General features: G+C 35.6%; 1 protein-coding gene across 18 annotated transcripts in view; it reads right to left on the minus strand.

Annotated features, from left to right (window-relative positions):
• The window catches only part of ANK2 (ankyrin 2), a 710,377-nt gene that overhangs the window by 533,874 nt on the left and 150,695 nt on the right, over positions 1 to 25,808 (minus strand). The gene's annotated exons all lie outside the window — the stretch shown is intronic.

Below are 25,808 nucleotides of genomic sequence, written 5' to 3' on the forward strand. Positions count from 1 at the left end.
TCTGCGTCTTTATTCCTGTCCTGCCCCTAGGTCCTTCAGAACCTTTTCCTTTTTTTTTTAGATTCCATATACAGGCGTTAGCATATGGTATTTGTTTTTCTCTTTCTGACTTACTTCACTCTGTATGACAGACTCTAGGTCCATCCACCTCACTACAATCAACTCAATTTCATTTCTTTTTATGGTTGAGTAATATCCCATTGTATATATGTGCCACATCTTCTTTATCCATTCATCTGTCAATGGACATTTAGGTTACTTCCATGTCCTGGCTGTTGTAAATAAATTTGCCTGTGTAGCTTTGCTTTTACCATTTGTCCTAGGGATCCGTCTGTCCGTTTTCTTTTTGTTTGTTTGTTTTTAGTATAGTTTTTAGCACTTGTCATTGGTGGATTTGTTTTTTGGTTTGGTTGTTCTCTTCTTTATTTTTTAATTACTTTTATAATTTTTTAAATTTTTAATAATTATTTTTTATCTTAATTATTTTTTGCCTTTCTTTCTTTATTTTTTTTCTCCCTTTTCCTCTGAGCCATGTGGCTGACAGGGTTTTGGTGCTGCAGCCAGTGTCAGGCCTGTGTCTCTGAGGTGGGAGAGCAGAGTTCAGGACATCAGTTCACCAGAGATCTCCCAGCTCCATGTAATATCAAACAGCGAAAGCTCTCCCAGAGATCTCCATCTCAATGCAAAGACCCAGCTCCACTCAACGACCAGCAAGCTACAGTGCTGGACACCCTATGCCAAACAACTAGCAAGACAGGAACATAACCCCACCCATTAGCAGAGAGGCTACCTAAAATCATAATAAGGTCACAGACACCCCAAAACACACCACTGGATGTGGTCCTGCCCACCAGAAAGCTAAGATCCAGCCTGATCCACCAGAACACAGGCACTAGTCCCCTCCACCAGGAAGCCTACACAACCCACTGAACCAACCTTAGCCACTGGGGACAGACACCAAAAACAACAGGAACTACAAACCCGCAGCCTGCGAAAAGGAGACCCGAAACACAGTAAGTTAAGCAAAATGATAAGACAGAGAAATACACAGCAGATGAAGGAGCAAGGTAAAAACCCACCAGACCTAACAAATGAAGAGTAAATAGGCAGTCTACCTGAAAAAGAATTCAGAGTAATGATAGTAAAGATGATCCAAAATCTTGGAAATAGATTGGAGAAAATAAAAGAAATGTTTAACAAGGACCTACAAGAACTAAAGAGCAAACAAACAATGATGAACAACACAATAAGTGAAATTTAAACTTCTCTAGAAGGAATCAATAGCAGAATAACTGAGGCAGAAGAACGGATAAGTGACCTCGAAGATAAAAAAGTGGAAATAACTACTGCAGAGCAGAATAAAGAAAAAAGAATGAAAAGAATTGAGGACTGTCTTAGAGACCTCTGGGACAACATTAAACGCCCCAACATTCAAAATTATAAGGGTCCCAGAAGAAGAAGAGAAAAAGGGACTGAGAAAATATTTGAAGAGATTATAGTTGAAATCTTCCCTAATATGGGAAAAGAAATAGCTAATCAAGTCCAGGAAGTGCAGAGAGTCCCATACAGGATAAATCCAAGGAGAAACACGCAAAGACACATATTAACCAAACTATCAAAAATTAAATACAAACAAAAAATATTAAAAGCAGCAAAGGAAAAGCAACTAATAACATACAAGGGAATCCCCATAAGATTAACAGCCAATCTTTCAGCAGACACTCTGCAAGCCAAAAGGCAGTGGCAGGACATATTTAAAGTGATGAAAGGGAAAAACCTTCAACCAAGATTACTATACCCAGCAAGGATCTCATTCAGATTCAACAGAGAAATTAAAACCTTTACAGACAAGCAAAAGCTAAGAGAATTCAGCACCACCAAACCAGCTTTACAACAAATGCTAAAGGAACTTTTCTAAGCAGGAAACACAAGAGAAGGAAAAGACCTACAATAACAAACCCAAAACAATTAAGAAAATAGTAATAGGAACATGCATATTGATAATTACCTTAAATGTAAATGGATTAAATGCTCCAACCAAAAGACATAGACTGGCTGAATGGATACAAAAATAAGACCCGTATAAATGCTGTCTACAAGAGACTCACTTCAGACCTAGGGACACATACAAACTGAAAGTGAGAGGATGGAAAAATATATTCCATGCAAATGGAAATCAAAAGAAAGCTGGAGTAGCAATTCTCATATCAGACAAAATAGACTTTAAAATAAAAACTATTACAAAAGACAAAGAAGGACACCCCACAGAATTTCTCAAAGACAGGGACAATGTTGTATTCACTTCTGTATTACTGGGGCCTAATACATGCCTAGCACATAGTAGGTGCTCAAGAAATGAAAGAATTAGGTTAAAAAATATATGCTTATAAGTAGTCAACTAGGACATTTTGAATTGAGACATCACTGAGCTTCAAAACTAGGAATCAACATGACATGGTGGAAACTGCACAAGCTTTGGGGTCACAGAGGCTTGTGTTTGTATTCTGATTTTACAATTTCCTCTCTGTGTGATGTTGAATAAATAACTCAACCTCTGTGGAGGTTTCCTCCATCTCTAAAAAGAGAAGAATCTTGCAAGACAATTATGGAGAATGTATGCAAAATGTAGAGGTTGATAAATGGTAATTATGATGATACCCTCATTTCCTGAGGTTACTTATAGCAAGTTAAGATATAAGGTGCATTATTATTCATGTTCACAATAATAATATATCACACTTGTAGGTATAATGCACTTTTCTAAGCATCTCATAACTTTTATCATGTTAACCCAATAAACAACCATATAAAGTAGTATTACCTCCATTTTATATCTGAGAAAATTGAAGTTCACACTCCTAGGTACATTCACAAAATTAGAGTTAGAATATCAGAATGGGCTCTGAAGGAAACATAAAAACAATTAAATAGAAAACCTTACACATTTATCCAAAATGTGGTTGAAATGACTATTTTTTGGGTATATTACCTGTTTTAATGAATAATTTGTAAAAAATACAAATAAGATACTTAAAGCACATGTAAATGCAAGAAGATTATCTCTTCTCACCTTAAAGGCCACTGATGCAGCAGCATTCCAAATATGTGGAGTGAAACTGGTTTTTCAAAGATCTTTATTAAGCTCAAAACTACTTAAGCCTCATTTTTTTCCAAGGGAATTTAAAAAGTAGTTATGCTTTAAAATTTAACCTCAATACATTCTTAGCAAACACATCAGTCACAACCTCGACTCTTGAATCCTTGCTGCTCTGACCACGTGAATATGGAACACTGCTGTTTCCTAAGAACAGCACACCCAAGGTCCAGAGATTGTAACTAGAACAATGTCAGCATTCATAGCAGGGCCACATCTTTGTAAAGCACTTTACAGTCACAAAGAGCTTTCAAGTACTTGACTTCAAAATTCTATGAGTAAGGTAGTTGTTACGATCCTTAAAAATTATAAAACTATCATTTGTTGAATTTCTACTATGAGCAAACATTATATTCATGTATACACACACATACTTCGTTCTAATCCTTACAACAACTCTATAAAGGAAATATTATTATCCCTAGCTTTCCAGTGAAGCAGCTGAGGCTGCTTGCCCAAGGGACTTACTCAAGTTTAAGTAAGATAGTCTGATTTCAAGGGCTGAATTTTCCTGCCATGCAAGAGCTATTTCTCTTTTCCTAGCATATAATGCCAATAAAATCTTTGTGCAAATGACATTTGTCTAAGGGCCTCTTCCATTTCTACCCCTTCTTTCCATCTGAACTCTAGAAGTTTTACTGGTCCACAGAACTTGTCTAGAACTCCCACATCCCATCTGAGTCTGCCCCCCACAAAGCTCCACACAACATTTCTCCTACCCAAACTCCCATCCTCTACTACCACCGTCAAAACCTACCTACCTATCTCTATTCTTTTATGTCTCTTTAAAATACAAATTATCTTTGTAACACAAATGGATGCTAGTGCATTTTATTTCTCTGGAATATTATATTCATTTATTCATTTAATAAATATTTATTGAGAACTCATTATGTGATACTTCCCCAAAACTAATGTTTTAATTCTAAGAACGAATAAAGCTACATTTATTGTCAGACAAGTGTTTGGAAGGCATTCAAAATTCTCTCTCTATGTATAATAATAGATAATACTCACCAAGTGTTTATTCTGTTTTAGTGATATACATGTATTACCTCATTTAAATCAATGACCTTATAAAATAGGTACTAATAATATTATTCCCATTTTATATATAAGGAAATTGAGGCATAGTGGTGAGATATTTTGACAAAAATTATTTGGCTAGTAAATAGCAGAATCATGGTTTGAAGTAAGATCTATCTTGAGAGCTGCTCCTCTTAATAAGCTATACTCACTTTAGGGTTCTTTGTTTGTTTTTATATAAAATTAAGGCATGTATACATTCTAACTTGCCTGGGATAATTCTGGGATGAGCCTGTTTTCCCAGAATAATTAATAGCACCCCCTTTCACTCTCAAAAGTGTCCTTCTTTGGAAACTTCCCTGATGGTCCAATGGTTAAGACTCCGTGCTTCCACTGCAGGGGACACGGGTCCATCTCTGGTCGAGGAACTAAGATCCGCATGGTGCGTAGCCAAAAAAAAAAAAAAAGTGTCCGTCTTTGAAGAATAAATTATATTGTCACCCTATTGCCAATAAAAGAATAATAGTTAACTGGACATGGCCAAAAGAGAAAACAGCACAGGAATATTCTACAACATAGTCACTAGGATACAAAGGGACTATGGAGAGGAAGGAAAAACAAAAAACTAGGAATCAATAGACCTTGATTCAAGACCGGGCTCTGCTACTAGTCAGTTGTGTGCCATCGGCCAAGTTGCCTCTGTGAGTCTCAATTAATATCCTCTATAAAACAGAGTTAAAAACAGCAACTCCGGGCTTCAGTGGTGGCTCAGTGGTTGAGAGTCCGCCTGCCGATGCAGGGGACACGGGTTCGTGCTCCAGTCCGGAAAGATCCCACATGCCGCGGAGCGGCTAGGCCCATGAGCCATGGCCACTGAACCTGCGCGTCTGGAGCCTGTGCTCCGCAACGGGAGAGGCCACAACAGTGAGAGGCCCGCGTACCGCAAAAACAATAAAAAATAAAAATAATAAAAATAAAAAACCACCAACTCCCAGGGCTATGGTGAAAAGCACTTAAGATTACCTAGGAAAAGTACCTGGAACATGATAAGGTCTCAAAAAAATAGATGTTTAGTTATTCTTTGGAACAGTTTCTCTTATATTTTACATGATTTTTCTACTGCAAATGAAAATAAGTTCTTAGAGGAATTAAACAGACTTTGGACAGGCACCTAACATTCAGAACCAACAGAAATTTATACCAATAATTCCTGCTGTAATCTTAATTCTTCAGAGTTACAGAATTGGGAATTATTTACAAAAATGAATCCATTATATAATGCATTTCTTGAAGGCCACACAATATCCTAAAGCCCGACTATCAACTCATTGTAGGTGGTCTTACCACGTAGGTTGAAGTAGGAAAACCACATCACACTCTTGGATACATATTTTTATTCTAAAATCTGGGACTTCAAAGACTGAGGAACCAAGTTTCAAGACATCTTAAGGGAACAGGAAAGGAAATGCCAGAGCAGCAAGGTAAAATGAAGCTCTTTTCCTTTCTCCCAATGTGAAAGAAAACTATTTGGCAAGGATACTATGTTTGTATCTCCTTGTACTATGTTTAAAAGAAGAAGAAGAGGTGAGAAAGAATGGAGGGGGTGTGAATGTATTATAAACCACTAAATATTATTAGTTTAACATTTCCTAAGCCTATGTGCTTATTTCATCTTTTAAGTAGTCTTCCTTCATAGCATGGCTTGGCTAGATAGTCATGAGGCAAGATGCTAAAGAATTATGTGTTTTCACCTAACAGGCTATAAAAAAAAGAAATCAATTTAAAATGGCACTCAACTAAGAAAACATCACAGTCCCACAGACCTCTGGAACCCTGAATTCTTGAAGAATGTAGATTTATCCAGCACTGGGTATCACTATATTGTGGGGTGATTGTGTTTCCTTAAACTCAAATAATTCATGCCAATTACAGAACTCATGCAACTCCCTATGGATTTAGTAATTCCCTAACAGCTGGGATGTGAAATAAAGACCATAAACTCAGTTCTTTTCAAGGATAAATTAAAACATAAACCTATTTTTTCATGACATGCTTTACTAATAAATAAAGAAAGTATCATGGTGTACTTTCATTTCTCACATCAATTTTGTGAAGTAGAAATAATTGGTCATTTTTAAAAAGGAAAAAAAAAAAGAAAAAAATCAGGAACCCAGCAAAAAATGAGGAAAAAAGGAAAGATCTTTAAAAAATAATGATATCCCAAAAATCTACAGTATGACATCCAAAATACAATTGAGAAAAGTGCTTATTCTATTCTATTCAGTGTAGCTCTGCAGAATTATGGGCTCCACTGCACCTAGAAGAATGAAAATAGGCCATGTAGAGCATACATCTCTAAATGTGCATAATAGCCTGTATGTAGTACTCTATTATAGAAGCAACATCAAGCATCACTCACCCCAAAGAGAAAAGTCAATATCTCCCATAAAAGAGGTGATTAATAGTAGCCATAGTGTTCAAGTGAATTTAAAGTTAATCTTTTTGAACGAGAACTTCAAGAGAAATAGCACTCAAAGAATTCAGGAACTGTAACTGAAATAGTTTCTATTTAACAAGCTTAAAAAAGCTGGGAAGTTTTGTTATTTTAAGGAAACCTTCATAAATTGATATTTTAAGGAGAAGAGAAATGTCATTTACAGGAGAGTTAGGAATTGCAATTCACATTTTTGTGACACCACTTGATGTATGTTAGTTGATAAATCTGTATCAGTCAAAGGGACCAAATATAATGTGGGGTTTATGCCCTGATTTCTTTTTTGCATCACTATTAACAAGCCTTCCAGAAAACCCACCAGAGTCAATAAGGTTCAGTGTACTGGGGTCAGCATTCTGAATCATCCCCTTCTTTGTTTGGCTATCCTGACATGATACTTGTTGGTACCACAACAAGGACAGCTGACAACTGCTTTTCCTATTTGAAAAGACTTTGCCATTCAACTTGAACCAAAAACATTTGTCATGTTGTAGGCAGTGGATTAACTATAATCGGACCAAGCCAGTGGTAGTGTCAGTGCCAGGTTGAAAGAATCTTGTGGAACAAAGCCTGGATTTATCTCTTTGAGCATTGTTAGTTTGTTTCTTTTTTGGGGGGGTGGAAGGGTGAGAGGTTAGAAAACAGGCAGAACTCCCCTTTCTGTAAAGTAAAAAGAAAATATCAAAATTAAAATTATTTAGAGCTCTTTACCTTGCTAAAATTTTCCCCCAAAAATACGTCTTGATATTGAGTATTTATCTTAGTTATATTTTAAAATGTAAACATCTGTTTATTTTCAGAATGCAAAAAAAATCTTCTTTGTGTATTTTTATTTGAAAAAAGTTTTTATTAATTTTCCAAAATATCAATTTATCCTGTGAACTACTCTCTTTAACTTTCTGGAATTAATTTTTCATCACCTCTAGTGATTAGATGAATCTCTAGGGTCCATTTTGGCTTGAGAATGTGATGACACTAAACATTCTGTTAACCACTGCCATGTTTTATATAACTAGCAATTCCTCATCAACTGAATATTTTTAACTTGTGAGTTGTTATCAAAGGGAGAATAAAATTACTGTCAGTATGATATGTATAAATAGCAAATAAAATCTTCAGCTGAAACCATCTTGAAAGAAACTAACAAGGCAAAGACTACTTATCTTTTGTTAAAATATAGATTTTAGTTAATAGGACTTACATGCAACTATCATTTCGGAGAAAAATTATTTGGAAACTCTGAAGGCTTTTCTTGATACACTTAACTGGTTTAAAATAAATTATCATAAAATGCTAAAATGTGTACCATATTTATCAAAGTTTGGACAAATACCAGTCAATGTAAGAAATTTAATAAATATTTATTGAGCATTTACGATGTGACACAAATTGTTGAAAATACTGGGGATACAAACAAAGTCTCTATTCTCAAGGAGCTTACATTCTAGTGGAGAAGATAGACATAAATAAATTTATATTCAACGTTCTAGGATAAAAACAATAAGCAATTACTTTTCCCATTAATACAAAAGGAGTGAAGACTAATCACTTCAGCCTACTAATTTTTGGAAAACTCTATGAAAACTCATGATTCATGATAACATTGCAGAAGATTTTCCACTCATACACATATGTACCTAAGTAAACACAAAAATTTCAGAAAGCAAATATTTTTAAAATGGGAATAAAGAACAGAACACATACATATTTTACTCATATATTCAAAAATAATTTTTGAGTGCTTACTATATGACTTTAGTGGGTAAATACATTACTGACTAAAAAGATAAGGAAATACAATCCCTGACCTCAACCAAGAAAATAAAATATGCATGGAGGTAAATATAATATAATATAATTAGGTACCATGGAAGAGGCATAAATCAGTGAGAAGTCAAAAGAGAAATAAATTATTTCAAGTTGGAGGAATTCAGGGAAGCTTCTTGAAATTTTCCTACCATTTAAATAGAATCTTGAAGGATGTATTAAATATTAACTTTAAAAATGGGAAAAGGCACTACAAGTTTTTGTGGGGTGGTAATATCTGGGTCATCTCAGGTACACCTTCTATTGACTGCATTATTTTCTTGATCATGGGTCTCATTTGGCTTTCCCACATGACCAGTAATTTCTTTTCAATGTCTAGTGAACACTGTTGGTGATAAATTGTAGGAAGTCTGGATTATGTCATCTTCCTGTAAAGTATGTTAAGCTTTTTTCTGGAAGGCAGTTAAATTACTCAGACACTTTTAGTCCCATCAGAATCAGTTTTGCATTCTTTGTTAGGGCAAGTCTACTTTGAACTTAAACTTAAGGCATAGCTCTTATCCCTACTCCACACACTGAAGTGTGGTCTTTAGGGAATCTCAACTGAACACTTAAGGTGCCCAATGTGGTGTCTCCATTCTTGCTGGACCAGAACTTGAACATCTCCCAGCATAGTACAAGCTCTGTATCACATTCACCTCTCAACCCTGCACCAGGCAATTTCTGCTGGGCCTCCTGGAGCCTTGCCTTATATATATATGCAGGTCTGCCTTTGGCCAAGGATGAACAGTAAGTCCCCAAGACTTCCATGACTCTCCTCTTCCCCAGGGCCCTGCCCTACAAAGCCCAGCTACTTCAGCAGGCTCAAACTCTGATCCCAGCCTCCTCAGCCCAATGAGACTGTGATTCATTTGGGCTCCACCTCCATGTGTCATGGCAGGAAAGTGTTCCCAGGAAGAAGTTAGGGCCACCTCGTCCCTAACCCTTTAGATATCCAAAATATATTATCTCAGGAAAAACTAAATGCCTTAACTCAGTAAGGAATACATGAATACCAATATAGACAGAAAGCTTTATTGTTATTGTTGTTAGTTTTTTAATAAACCGGAGACTTCAGCATGATTATGAACAAGGAGGGAAGTCAATGGAGAAAGATTAAGTAAAGATAGAGAAATAAAAGGATATTTGAGACCAAAGACCCAAATCAAAATGCTTTAAAACTTAATGAAAGAATAATAAATATTGTATTTTGATAGCAAACATGTCAATCTATTAAGTATTTATCCTTCTATGTGCTCAGTACTATGCTGAGGGGAATTAGAGGGAGTATAATACATGATCTCTGATCCTAGAAATTATAATCATAAGAATCAAAGCTCACAGATCTGGAATAATAAAGGACTAATTCACACTAATCACAGGAAAGAGACCGAAGGTACTTAAAAGAATTTGAAAGCAAGGGACACACCTGAGGGAAGCTGGGAAAGTTATGAAGAAAGGCAGAGGAATTAAGCTAATTCTGGATTAGAAGACACAAAGAAGCTATTCCAGGCAATAAAAAATGTGAGCAAAAAAAATGTGTTAGCAAATATGAACACAACGTGTTTCTGTTTTACTGAAACATCCTGATTAGGTCATGAAAAGGCAATGCTGGATAACTTGAATGAGGGATAGATCAGGGGTTGGCACATGAGGGCCCAAGGGCCAAATCCAGCCTACCATGTGTTTTTTTAAACAGCCTGTGAGCTAAAAATGGTTTTTATGTTTTTAAATGGTTGGGAAAAAATCTGAAGGAAGAATAACATATCATGACATGTGAAAATTATATGAAATCCAGATTTCAGTGCCCATAAATAAAGTTTTATTGGAGCACAACCATACTGACTCATTTACATGTTGTCTACGGCTGATTTGGGTACAAGAGTAGAATTGAGTAGTAACCATATAATCCACAAAGCCAAAAATATTTACTATCTGGTCCTTTACGAGAAAAGTTGCAACCCCCGGTCTACAAAAATGAAACTCCTAATTTATTCTATTACTCACAGACGAACAAGTTTCATAACTTAAGTCAAAATCGGTCAGTTCTTTTCATTTTTGTGATAAGACAACTAGAGAGAATTTTAAAGATTACAAATTTATATTGTTGTCGATCACTGTTTTGAAAACCTTTTATAAGAATTTCAAGTTTTCCTATAATTACTTACCAAAAGTACTGATGAGTCTAAGTCACATTTTCAGTCACTCAGGGGAATTTATGAAATGAGACCAAATTTGGTTGAACCATTACTGAATCTTTTTTTTTTTAATCTCTATTGAAAACCACTCACAGTGCTAAATCCACTCTTATCTCCTTATCTAGAGCAAATCAGGTCCAGGTGTTGACTGATAAATTGAAAAAGTTAGAACGGAGAATTAGTTTAAAAGATGTATACGTAACTTAAATATTTTATTTTAACTTAATTAAAAGTGCATTTATTCACCATTTATTGCAAAGGGACAAAACCCCTTGTTTAATTTCATGTCTACAATATGGAGTTCCAAGTCTTCTTCCTTGCAATTAAACCACATCCTCAGTAGATATTCTCCTACTTCAAATTTCAGTTTCTTTAAGTGGAGGAAAAATGTCAAGCCAAATGTGAGGCAATCTGAATATAGATCCTTCATGATTTATATTTATATAAAAGGAAGTTCTCTCTAATCTTTTACAGTTTTCTGGCCCACCTTGACTCACTTTTATCATCTTTCCAAAGCATTCCATTTTTCATACAAATAACATTTTTTTCAAATATGTTTCTTCTACAATGTAACATTTAATCAGTTTGCATAACTATAATAACAAATACAAAGAGACAGAAACACAAAGGACTATGAGTATGCACACAACTCCCAGGCAAACCAGAAAGTGGTCACTCGCCACATGCATTCAGCACATCACGGCCATATTCAGCATATTCTCCAGGGGAAAGGAGTATATAGGTTAATCCAGCTTGATGACTTTGTGAACACTTATTGTACTCTGTTAAAAGCTAATAAAGTTTTGTATCCTTTGTACAAGACTTATTTTCATGGAATTTGTCTAGAAATATTTTTCATATTCTCAGAATTCCTAAAAAAAATTAAGTATTTTCTGCTTATGTTAAGTGATGAAATCAATAGAACCTAGGGATTTTTGCTTTGTTTTGTTTTTTAATCTTTCAATTATTGATGCATTAGACCTGGTATTCTTGCTTAATTCTAATTTGGATAATTCCATGTTGCTTGCATAAATTTTCCCAAAGTTTCAATTAGATATGGCATCCTTTGATTCTGATCCTAAACCAACATTCTTATTGTTCTGAACCATCGATCAGCTGCCAAATTCCATTTCCCAGATCAGGTTTCCAACCATTCCAATTAGTAAACATCATTCAGAATTTGAGATGGAAAATACATTTTAAACTACTAATGAATATTTCAGCAACTTCAAAAAAATTAATATTTTCTTCTTTTCTAACTAAGCTGGCAATCTTGACCCTAACATTGCTGGAAATTACTTCTGTATATTTTTCCCTATATGTGGGACTATAAAACAATTCAAGGGTCAAAAGCTTAGCGAAAAAAATAATCTTTATTCACAGCAGCTGATATATTCAAATTTCATTAAACAGTATAAGTTAGCTATTTTATATTGTGCTATAGAACATATTTGATAACATAATAATTCACGATATAGTAAGTAAATAACACTTAAAATGTGTGGTATATTTTCATTGTTATAAAGAAGAATGAGAATTCTGTTTATACTAAAATATAAAATAGTTAATAAAACTGTAATTGTAAAAAACTATATATATGTAGTTATTTCTGTATGTCAGGCATAGTCATGACTTTTACTTTCTTTTTTTAGCTTATCTGTACATCTGATTTGAGGCTATTCTCCAAGAAACAAACAATTGGAGCTATTCTCCAGGAAAAGACTGTATTAATTCATGAATTCTAATCTAATCCTAATTCATCAATCTCTTTGAGGAATTTATAGGGAAGTTACCAACCTCTGGTCTAATAAAATAGAGAAAAGAGAAAAAGGAAAGAGGATCAGAGGATACAGATAGGGGATGCTCTGATCAAATTTCTATGTGATAATTAAATGGAAACAGCAAGTTTTGTTTTTCTTCTACCTCAATCAAAAACTACAAATCTCTCTTTCAACCTATAAAGCTAACTTTTCTAATTACAGTCAGAAGCTAGTTTCCTGGAGGAAGATGATGCTTTGCTGTTGGCATTTCACACTCTGCTCAATGGTGTAAACTTACTATATCTCAACCGATCTGGCAAACAGATCTCTAAAACCCAAGAGCCATCTCATCACAACTGTCAATAGATAGAATTGTTTCCCTGCACTATTATGTTCCAATGCTCACCGACTTCGTAAATAACTAGTGTATTAACTACAACAAAATAAAATGGGGTATTCTTTACCAGACTTACACAAGCACTTTTCAATAGAAATTTCTGTAATGATGGAAATGTTCTATAATTTGTCCAAAGAAGTATAATTTGTCCAAAGTAGTTTGGAGAAGAAGGGGGTGACGTGAGAGGAAGAGGTTTGGAGGAAACTTTTAAGCATAATGGATATTCACTATCTTGACTGTGGTGATGTTTTCAAATTTATTTTAAATTTATCAAAGTGTATGCTTTCAATATGTCCAGCTTATTATATTTTAATTATACCTCTATAAAGTTGTGTGTGTGTCCCACTGTGCTAGTAATATGTAGGGGATATCACTTTTGTTAAAGAGCTGCTTTAGGGTATACAGCTGGAGTTTCAATTCAAGAAGCTGATCTTTGTTGATCCTGGAATTCCAAAATGTCAGAACATAGATGAAAGTCCAGGGGAACCAGCACTAATTATCTCCTGGCTGGAGACGCTCAAGAGGGAAATGGAACCAGATCACATAGACTGGGTAAGTGCAAGGAATTCGAAATGTAATGAGAAACCATTGGGGGATTTAGGGAGGAATTTAATTTTCAGAGCTCCCTTTGTAGTTGCCGTTGCTGTGTTTGTTTATACATATAATACACTCCCATGGTTCAAGAGTTCAATACCTATAAAAATGTATACAACAAAAAGCCTTCTGCATTAGTTTTCTATTGCTATGTAACAAATTACTCTAAAACTTAATAGCTTAGAACAATAAACATTTATTATTTCACAGTTTCTGTGGCTCAGGGATTTGAGAGTGACTTGGCTGGGTGGTTCCGTCTCAGGTCCCTCACAAAATTGCGTCAAAACTCAGGCCAGGACTCCAAGCATCTGAAGGTTTGCCTGGGGAAGAGGATCTAACTCCAAGAAAAGACACACATATGGCTGTTGTCCGGAGGCCTCAGTGCCTCAACAGATGAACCCCTCTACAGGTGTGGAGCTGTTTGAGTGCCCTACACTAAGGCAGGTGGCTTGCTCTATAGGTACTGATCCAACAGAACAAGATAGAAGCTGCATATCTTTTTCTTTTTAAGAATTTTATTTACTTATTTATTTTTATTTTTATAAAAGATATGTGGCTTGGGACTTCCCTGGTGGTCCACTGGTTAAGACAAAAAGCTCAATTTAAAAATAAGTAACATATCTGAATACACATCTCTCCAAAGAAGACTAAAAATAACCAATAAGCATATGAAAAGATGTTCAACATCACAAACACAATGAGTTACCACTTCACACCCACTAGGGCAGCTCTAACCAAAAAGTCCTGGGATTTCCCTGGTGGCCCAGTGGTTAAGAATCCGCCTTCCAATGAAGGGGATGTGGGTTTGATCCCTGGTCAGGGAACTAAGAGCCCATATGCCGTGGGGCAACTAAGCCCGAGGCACACCACAACTACTGAGCCCGCACGTTCTGGACCCTGCACGCCACAACTAGAGAAGCCCAGAGGTCACAACAAAGATCCCACCTGCCGCAACCAAGAACCAATGCAGTCAAATGACAAAAATTTTTAAAAGTCTGATAATAACAAGAGTTAATGAAGATATAGAAAAATCAAAACCCTCATACTTGGGGCTTCCCTGGTGGCGCAGTGGTTGAGAGTCCGCCTGCCGATGCAGGGGACATGGGTTCGTGCCCCGGTCCGGGAAGATCCCACATGCCGTGGAGTGGCTAGGTCCGTGTGCCATGGCCACTGAGCCTGCGCGTCCGGAGCCTGTGCTCCACAACGGGAGAGGCCACAACAGTGAGAGGCCCGCATACCGCAAAAAAAAAAAAAAAAAAAAAAAAAAAACCCTCATACTCTGCCAGTGAAAATTCAACCTCTTTGGAAAACAATCTTGCAGTCTCTCAAATGATTAAACCTAGAGTTACCATGTGGCCTAGCAATTCCACTCCTAGGCAGAGCCAAGAGAAATGAAAACAAATATCCATGTGAAAACGTACATGAATGTTTATAGTAGCATTATTAATAATAGCAAAAAAGTGGAAACAATATAAATATGTGTCAACTGATGAATGAATAAACAAAGTGTGGTGTATCTATACAGTAGAATATTATTCAGCCATAAAAAGGAATGGAGGACTGATACATGACAACATGGATGAATCTTGTAAGCATTATTCTAAGTGAAGCCAGACACAAAAGGTCATATAATATACTGGCTTGGCCAAAAAGTTCCTTCAGTTTTTAAGTAAAAATAAAAGACACATTTTTCATTTTCACCAAGAACTTTATTGAACAATGTATTCACCATTTTGTTCTACTACCTTCTGCCATTTTCCAGGCAACTTCATAATTCCATCTTCCCAAAACATTTTATCTCTTTGAGCAAAGAACTGTTCCAGGTGCCTTTTACAGTCTTCCAGGGAATTTAAATTTTTTCCATTAAGAGAATTTTGTAAAGACCGAAATAAATGGAAATCCAAAGGTGCATTGTCTGGTGAATATGGTGGATGAATCAGATCTTCCCAGTCAAGCTATAACAGTTTTTGCCTGGTCATCAAAGAAACATGGGGTCTTGCGTTAACCTGATGGAAGATTATGCATTTTCTGTTGACTAATTCCGGATGCTTTTCATTGAGTGATGCTTTGTTGGTCTAATTGGGAGCAGTACTTTTTGGAATTAATTGTTTGGTTTTCTGGAAGGAACTCATAATAGGGGACTCCCTTTCAATCCCACCATATACACAACATCATCTTCTTTGGATGAAGTCTGGCCTTTGGTGGTTGGTGGTGGTTCATTTCTCTTGCCCCACGATTTCTTCCATTCCACATTATTGTACAATATCCACTTATCATCACCCGTTACAATTTGTTTTAAAAATGGAACATTTTCGTTATGTTTCAGTAGAGAATCACATGCAGAAATATGGTCAAGAAGGTTTTTTTCACTAACTTAGGTGGAATCCAAACATCAAAGCGATTAACATAACCAAGCTGGTGCAAATTATTTTCAATGCTTGATTTGGATATTTTGAGTATGTCAGCTATCTCCCGCGTGGAATAACATTGACTATTCTCAATTTATGCCTCGATTTCATCATTATCAATTTCAACTGGTCTACCTAACCATGGAGCATCATCCAGCTTGAGAAATCTCCAGCATGAGACTTTGCAAAACACTTTTGACACATTCGATCCGTCACAGCAACTTCTCCATACACTACACAAATCTTTTTTTGTGTTTCAGTTGTGCTGTTACCTTTCTTGAAATAATAGAGCATAACATGCTGAAAATATTGCTTTTTTTCTTCCAACATTAAAATGGCTATACAAAAATTCACCAGTTTTGATGAATTTTTTAAAAAATGCATGCTGATATGACAGCTGTCACAGTACAATCTAACAAAATTGTTTCAAATCAAGTTAAAGACAACTAAGTGCTACTAGAGCCATCTTATGGGAAAAAAAAGAACAAAACTTTTAGCCAACCCAATATGATTCCATTTATATAAAACATCCAGAATAAGCAAATCCACAGACACAGAAAGTTTATTAGTGGTTGCCAGGGACTGGGGGGAAATGGGAATGGGGAGTGACTGCTAACAGGTACAGAGTTTCTTTTTGGGGTGATGAAAATATTATGGAATTAAATAGTGGTGTTAGTTGCACAACTGTGAATATGCTAAAAAACCACTGAATTGTATCCTTTAAAATGGTGAATTTTATGGTATACGTATCATACCTCAATTTTTCAAAATAGAATTTATACAAAAAAATGAAAAAATGAAGAAAAACAGAAGAAATAAATAACAAATACATAGGTATACGTATTATACCTCAATTTTTTAAAATAGAATTTATACAAAAAATGCAAAAATGAAGAAAAACAGAAGAAATAAATAACAAATTAAGAGTATTAGCCAGAAAAATGCTCCCAAAGACACATAAAATTTAATCAAGTATATTAATACAATTTTTAAAAAAACTTTAAAAAGTAATTACCTTTATAAAATAAGAGCACAAAGTAGAAATACAAGTACTTAGGGAAGAGAGGGAAATACTTTCAAAGGAGATAAAACATGAACTGGTAGAGTTCAGGAAAAAAATGAAAGAAAAAAATTAAAAGACCTCAGGAGTTCCCTGGTGGCCTGTGGTTAGGATTCCAGGCTTTCACTGCCATGTCCCAGGTTCAATCCCTGGTTGAGGAACTGAGATCCCACAAGCCATGTGGCATGGCCACACACACACACACACACACACACACACACACACACAATTAAAAGCCCTCTAAAAAGGAAATCATCATGAAAGCAGAAAAGAAGTACATTACAAACAAAGCATAAGGTCTTTTGGAGTATATTAAAGGAGAACTTAGAAATTCAGTATAGCATGAATCTAGGAAATAGCTAGATCTATAGAAATACAAATAATTTTTTAGTGTATGGAAAGTAAATTTGAATTGCAGAAACTTAGATTTATTTACAATTTATGTAATTTTAGTTACAAGGAAGTAACTATTCTGACACAGACCAAGACTGATAAACCACCATAAAAGATTATCAGCAGACAGTGTAGAATTGTGTGGGAAAAAGAAAAGACTATGGTTTTCCTTCAGATATATTTAACTTTTAAGAAAAAGTTAAGAATTTAACATTGGGACCACAGCATAAACCGCCCATCTCTTTAAAAAATAACAATAAACATGAGGAAAAATACATTAAAAGTTTACACCAGTGTTAACATCAAAAATTAACTGATAATTTCTGGGTGGTAGGATAATAAATGAACTTTATTATCTTCATTTTGCCTATTTGTGTTTTGTTAATGTTTTATCATTTTTCTGCAATAACCAAGTCACAATAAAAGAATAAAAAAGAACAATGCTGTACATTAATCTTAGCTTGTTATGTAAATATAATTATGTACCTGAAGGTACCTGAAGAGTATTCAAATTCCTATCATTCTTATTCTGCTGTTTGGGTTTAGTCACTCTATCTTTTTATTGTCATTATATAATCTCACATAAATGGTTCCCCCAGGTATGTTGACTAAGACCTTAACTGGACCTCTACTGCGATCAATACTTTGATACTCTTACCCAGCAGCTGGATAAGCAGCACCTATTGTATCATGCTACTTAAGGATTTTTCCTGTCTAGGATTTACAGGAGGTAAAAAGACATAAATTACAGTCACAAAGTGGATGCCCAATAATGAATAATTAAGAATATTTAATTCTCCAAAAGATATTTTTCCTTGCCGTACCATATACCACACCTCAATTAAAAAATAGTTATGGGTGGTATTTGTTTAAGAAAAACAGCAGTGCTGACTCTTTAAAACAGAATGCTTCATAAATGTAGCAAAATGATCCACCAAAGAGTTAAGTAAGGCCAAAAGTAAGCGTGTTTGCGATTTCCGTTGCGATGAGCATTAACTTGCTATGATTGTGTCACGGTGGAGTGCAGGTCCTTTCCTGTGGATTATACCAAAGGGAGAAGAATGAATGAATTGAGAAAAGCTGCACTCACTCATGGAAATCGTATTTTTTCTTGTATCATATTCAAATAAAAACATGTTTTGTAAAAGAAAAAAAAGAAAGAAAAAGTGTGTTTGTGTGTGCATGCGTGTAATTAATTTCCCACAAAACACTCTTAAACAATTGAAATGCACATTACTATGGAAAATAACAGGGTACTTAATTGCTTTAAACTTCGAGCAATGATTTTTTTGGAATGAATATGTAAGAAACCTAGTAAACCATTCCTACCAATAATAGATCTTTCTAAAGGTGCAAGGAAATTTGTGAAGCTCATCCATCTTCAGTGTTTCAAGTATATATGTCAGGAAATAAATCTTAGGTAAATGACAATATATTTTTAAGGTTATGGTGTTAAATTAAATTAGATTCCTTGTGGTATTGTCTATGAATTCTAACTGCAGCAAAAATTCGTTCAAGTGACTCATTATGTTTCCCTTCTCCATATCCCCACACCACATTTTGTTTTGTCCTCACCACTCTGTAGTTTATTCATCTAGTTTTCATGGGTGAAGCTGGCAGTGGAGTGAGATTACTGCAACAAAGTACATCCTTTTTACATGGCACAGAAATGCTTTTCATATACCCAGAAATCTTTTAAAAAGTGACTTTTAAACCATTTTTTTAAATTGAAGTATAGTTAATTTACAACACTGTGTTAGTTTCAGGTGTACAGCAAAGTGATTCAGTTATACACACACACACACACACACATATATATATATATATATTCCTTTGCAGATTCTAAAAAGATTTTTTTTAACGAGTTAAAAACAATACACAAGCATTCTCAGTGAGACCTTTTACAGTTGTGAGTTTGGTATAAACCAAAATTCATTGTAACTACAAGTAACACAGCTTTCAAAAAGTTTTGAGAAAATGAAAGATGGGAAGGTTAATTTCTTTACTGCAATTTTTAAACTCTCCACATTAAGTTTCAAGACTGTATACAGTGCTTTTGGAAGATTATGACTTAAAAATGCTGAGCCAGAGTTCTCCCATTACTTTGGCAGCCGCTGAAGTAACCTGTACCATTGGGTGGATCAGAGTCATCATAATGCACAGGTCTTAGCTAATGCCATTTCTAAGGCTAATGAATCCCTAGTTTCTACTCCTAACTGTCACCCAAATTAAAGTGCCACCAGCATAGCACCTAATTGTTTTTATATGGTTTTAAAATACAGCATTAGTTAATCACTTTTGACCAAGTAAACATTAAAGAAAAAAATCTTGGAGGTGTGCAGTCAGAATGGCTATCATCAAAAAATCTAGAAACAATAAATGCTGGAGAGGGTGTGGACAAAAGGGAACACTCTTGCATTGTGGGTGGGAATGTGAATTTGTACAGCCACTATGGAGAACAGTATGGAGGTTCCTTAAAAAACTACAAATAGAACTACCATATGACCCAGCAATCCCAGTACTAGGCATATACCCTGAGAAAACCATAATTCAAAAAGAGTCATGTACCAAAATGTTCATTGCAGCTCTATTTACAATAGTCCAGAGATGGAAACAACCTAAGTGTCCATCATCGGATGAATGGATAAAGAAGATGTGGCACATATATACAATGGAATATTACTCAGCCATAAAAAGAAACGAAATTGAGTTGTTTGTAATGAGGTGGATGAGTCTGTCATACAAAGTGAAGTAAGTCAGAAAGAGAAAGACAAATACCATATGCTAACACATATATATATGGAATTTAAGAAAAAAATGTCATGAAGAAACTAGGGGTAAGACAGGAATAAAGACACAGACTTACTAGAGAATGGACTTGAGGATATGGGGAGGGGGAAGGGTAAGCTGTGACGAAGTGAGAGAGTGGCATGGACATATATACACTACCAAACATAAAATAGATAGCTAGTGGGAAGCAGCCACATAGCACAGGGAGATCAGCTCGGTGCTTTGTGACCACCTAGAGGGGTGGGATAGGGAGGGTGGGAGGGAGGGAGACGCAAGAGGGAAGAGATATGGGAACATATGTATATGTATAACTGATTCACTTTGTTATAAAGCAGAAACTAACACACCATTGTAAAGCAATTATACTCCAATAAAGATGTTTAAAAAAAAAATCTTGGAGGTGTGGACTCAAACCCTAATAAAAGATAATGCCTGTTTTTTGTTTTTGTTTTGTTTTGTTTTGTTTTTTGTATTACAGGCAGTACATAATATCAACAGTCACAAGTGAGAAATCTGATCTCCTCAAAGAATTAACATATAAAATCAGCTCATAGTGCAAAGTCATCTTAAAGAGGCAGAGCAGCAGAAGTTAAAATAAAGGTAATGTCATACCTGCCACTCCCCTGCCCTGATCAGCGCCTGCTACATAATAAGGGTCTCAACAAATATTCATTGAATGAATGAGTGGCAGTCTCTGAGATCATTAACACTCTGAGATCTCATTTACTATATGAACATATCCAAAGTAAGAATGTACTCTTTCGAATTAGAATTCATCAATAGCAGAGGAACACAAAAGGAAAGTCATCAATGCAGATGGTGGCAATGTCCATCTAAAAAAAAAAATTTTTTTTAAATTCTTATCAATGTGTTAATTAACTAGATGGGGGGAGGGATTCCTTTCACAATGTATACATAGATCACCAAGATGTACATTTTAAATATCTTACAATTTTGTATGTCAATTGTACCTCAATAAAGCCTAAGTTTTAAAAAAATCCCTACCATTTAATGAAAATGTTACTGGTCCTTCCCAAAATGTCATAATGATGAGATGGCACTGAGAATCAGTGATGTATCTGGTTAAGGGATATCTTGATCCCACTTCGAACAAAATCTTTGTTGAATGCTAAATGAATGTTAATATTCATTTATTAACCAGAACCCTTATTTTAGTCCTTCCCTATTATTTTTAATTTGTTTTCTTCCTTCTACAAGTAATTTTTGGCTCTTCTCCATAATACCCTATCTAATCCCTCTTTCTTCTTCTCATGACCTCTACATTTAGATTTTTTCTGGTTGCATGTATACCTACATAAATGTAAGGCCCTTGGGGACCCCTAAGTATACTGTCATTTACCTTTTATTAATTCCTTTAATAACAGTATTTTATCATATAATATTTGACCGGCCTTTGTTTACAAATATTTGATTATTTTCCTTGTAATATTACAAAAGATGGAGTTGCTCAGTTATAGTCATCACCAAAATCAAATACATATAAAGATACTCTAAAGTTAGATATTTTCCCCAAAATTACATAGGAGTAAAAAATAAAAAACAAGATTTTTAAAAAATTTATTTACTTTATTTATTTTTGGTTGCATTGGGTCTTCATTGCTGCACACGGGCTTTCTCTAGTTGCGGCAAGCGGGGGCTACTCTCTTCATTGCAGTGCGTGGGCTTCTCATTGCAGTGGCTTCTCTTGTTGTGGAGCATGGGCTCTAGGGATGCAGCCTTCAGTAGTTGTGGCACGTGGGCTCAGTACTTGTGACTCACAGACTCTAGAGTGCAGGCTCAGTAGTTGTGGCGCACAGGCTTAGTTGCTCTGCGGCATGTGGGATCTTCCCAGACCAGGGCTTGAACCCGTGTCCCATGCATTGGCAGGAAGATTCTTAACCACTGAGCCACCAGGGAAGCCCAAAACAAGATTTTTTAACCTTTAAGATAATGCTGAAATCTCAGGCTATTGAATTTATTACATCTTACATAAAATTAGAAATTATGACTTTTTAATTTGGGAGTAATACATGATCATTAATATTTTTTAATGAGACTATTTGAAAGATAAAAAACTTTAAATCACCAATGTTTCCACTACCCACACATAGCCACTCTTCCTCCTAGCCTTTTTCTCTGTTGAAAGACCCCTTGGATTTTTATAGTTACAATCACACTAACTATGTATAAATTAATATCCTTTAAAATCTTTTTTTTTAATGAAATAGCATATTTGGTGGAGGGGAACATAGCTTACTAACCTTTTGTTCTAGGAAAAAAACATAAACATAGATTAGAAGAAATTATAAAATGGCAAGGCATTTAATAGATTCCAAAATCTTTACTTCATCACAAAAGGTACATGTGATCATTTATGTATAAAAACTGTATTTACAGGAAAATTCAAATTCTGGAATTGTCTGAATCCTCTAGAGTAAATGGTTTTCATTTAATTTTTTATTCATAGGAAAAACATTTATCTCATGCCTTAAGAATGTTTTCCAAGTCAAATATATAAAATAACTGAAAAGAAAAAAAACAGTTAATCAAACAATACGATTAGGTCATAAGACTTCACATTTGAGTATTTGACTGACTAATTTCATTGCCATCTAATTTGAGGAGAAATAACCCTTCTCAATGGAATTAGACTCAAATCAGAGTCCATAAACATTTCCTCCACTAGTTTTGTTTCTGAGCTTTTTTTAAAATCCCATAAAAAACCACTGGGACTCTGGAATACAGCTGCCCTTGTTAGCATTCCAAAAATTAAAGCTCTCATCTGCCTTGGCCAGGAATACTCCAGAAATAATGAAGCCCAGCTTTCACATGGAAGATAAACATGTTTAAAAATGTAGCTCAGAAGTGCTCTCATGGAACAAACCATCTCTATCTCTTTATGATATCAAAAAGTAATAATTGGATACTAAAAATAATGAGATGAATTTATTCCAAGAGGAAGCATCATTCCTTAAGTCTGTCAAATACCACCATATAAAAGCTCTTTGTTCCTGTTTTTGATATTGAGTGCTCAGCAATTTAATGCTAGTGGTGGAAGTAACGATGATCCTTAACTTCTACTAGGTGTTGGGCAAATGCCAGATATTTTCTTTCCATCCTTTATTTCCTTTCATCTTCACAACCACCCCCAGTGAAACCAGGACCCCCTAAAACTGAACTCCTCTGCTGAGTTTATGATCAACCTTCCACCCAAAACTTTATTCCCTTTCTTGTCCCACGCCTGTTCCCCCTCAAAATTAAGGGTTATCAAAGAAAATGGGGATTGAAACTGAGCAGGATTCTGCGAGGTCTTCCCAGGTACAAATGCCCCTATGTGCCCCTCTCTTTCTTGTTTGTAGCAAAAAAAAAGAAAAAAGGCTTTAGTCTCCTAGGCCTCCCCTGAGTTCCAAAGAGCAGGCTTAAGCAGTTAATCATTAGGACAATAAGTCACAGGACTTAGTTCCTCCTGAAGGGATATATATCTGATGATGAGTTGTTCTACAGAAACTGAGACTCTCACCCAGGTGGAGGACGGTGACTACATGCTAACCACAAACACTGGACCCCAGACTGGTTGGAGCCAGAAGGTTGAGATTCTGGAAACACCACCCTGTTACTTCACCACCTACCAGTCAGAAGAAGGTCCATGAGCTGATCATGCAACCTACGACCCTCTCCCTTAACACTATCTTTGAAAACCCTCACCTGAAAGCTGGAAAGTTTGGATCTTTGAGCATGAGCTGCCCGTTCTCCTTGCTTGGCCCTGCAATAAATCTTTCTCTGCTCCAAACTCCGATGTTTCAGTTTATTTAACCTCACTGTGCATCAGGAACCTAACGTTGAGTTTGACAACACTAGGAGTATTATTATCTTCACTATTTTAGATGAGGAAATTGAAGCAGAGAAGCTAAATAACTTGCCCCAGTCACTTAGTAAGTGGCACACTCTAGATCTGAATCTAGATTTGAACTCAGTGCCAAGTTCTTGATGCTTTTATATTATAGAATAAGGAAAATTTTTCTTTATGTTCTCCACATAGCTTTGAATACCACCCCCTATTCTTCCCTCATTTTCTCTCACCACCTTTTTGTTTGCTTGTTTTTAACAAAGAATTATCTCAATGCACATTTATGATAAAATGTTGCACCCTGAAAGAGCTACATTTTAAAACATCATACCAAGTAAGAATTAGAAGCACTATCAGGTCCCTTGGGACACGGACCATGCCATTAAATTTTATTTAATCCTTTCAATAACCCTTTACATACCCCATTTTATACAAAAACTCAAGTAATTCAAGTAACTCCCCTCAAAGCAAATAGCTATTTATAAAGCTGAAATTTTTTACAGCCAAATTTGAAACCCACATATTGTTTACTCCAGAGTCCATGCTCTTTAATAGGCTAAAATATGTGCACTGCCATGCCTGCAATAAACAGGGTATTTAAACAACCCTCAGTAAATCAGAGTAACCACATGTTTAGTTTGGGTCTCAATCTAAATCCTCGTTAGTCAAATATGATCAGCCTTTGGGAGAACCCTAAATTCCTCAGAAATGGATTTAGAAGTTCCAAATTTCAAGGAATTCCAACCTATTTAGTAGTCCATATGCAATTTCAACCTTTCCTTTCCCTAAGAAGACAAAGAGTGTAGCCCAGCTAATTAGGTCTTTGTCAAACAATAGTTCTTTTCTTTAAATCTGTGGCTTCTCACCCAGATGATAAAAAGGTATTTCAGCTCAAGACTTTTACTCAATTGGTTTGCACCCTCCCAGGGACCTCCTGGGCTCCTCCTGCATATCCCCACATCAGAGTGTAGGGAGAATTCTCTGCCTGCCAGCAAAGCACAGTTCTAAGATTTATGCCTGGCTTTCATGTTCACCCAATGAATTAACTGGAAAGGCTTTGCTCCTATTGCTGCAACTACCTTCCCTAAGGAAAGCACTGCTTCGGAAGCTTGTGCATGTCAAAGGAAGTTTGTTTACCATTAGAAAAGTCCACCAGAATTAACAGTGAAGCGATTCTTTTGCAGCCTTTGGCAGCCCACATAGCTAAGGACCCCAAATCCCAATAGCCTCAGTCACCCAAGCTTGGAATGCAAAACTCACATCCAAAAACTAGCCATTATAAAATCTTTCCACTTTAAAATGTTAACTTTTTAAATATTCTACTGGTACTTTTTAAACCCACATATTTAAACAAGCTCCTAATTTAGCAAGTATTGCCTTATGTTGTAACTATATGGTGATACAGTTTTAGACCTAAGGATACCAGTAATCATTTTTTCTAACTGCTTCATTTTTCCAGATACTTAAGGACCAGAGGGTTCAAATATCTTTTCCAGTTAGTAGCAGGGCAGGTCCAGAACCCAGATCTTCTCAATTATTTCTTAGTGTTCAAATAAAAACTTTTTTTAAGAAAAGGAAGAAAAAAAACTCTGTTAAAAACTTGGGTCACAATAAATGGTAAATTTGACTCCAAGAGACTGGGAGGAGAGAGTGACTGGGAAAGGAAGCACAGTCAATGGCACTTAATCAAATAAATGTTTTATTCTCTGAGTGATAGGATGTTGTAATAATGAAACACTGACATGAATCTTCCTTTCACTACAGCTATTTTCCCCCACAGAATGGATCAGATTTGCTGGCATATACCACCCACCCAATGTAGAGAATGGTATTCTGTATTCTGTACAGAATGGCTGCTCCATGATTGGCAGATCAGCCAGT

Source organism: Mesoplodon mirus (assembly GCF_964341445.2).
Source record: "Mesoplodon mirus genome assembly, chromosome: 2".
Classification (NCBI taxonomy): domain Eukaryota; kingdom Metazoa; phylum Chordata; class Mammalia; order Artiodactyla; family Ziphiidae; genus Mesoplodon; species Mesoplodon mirus.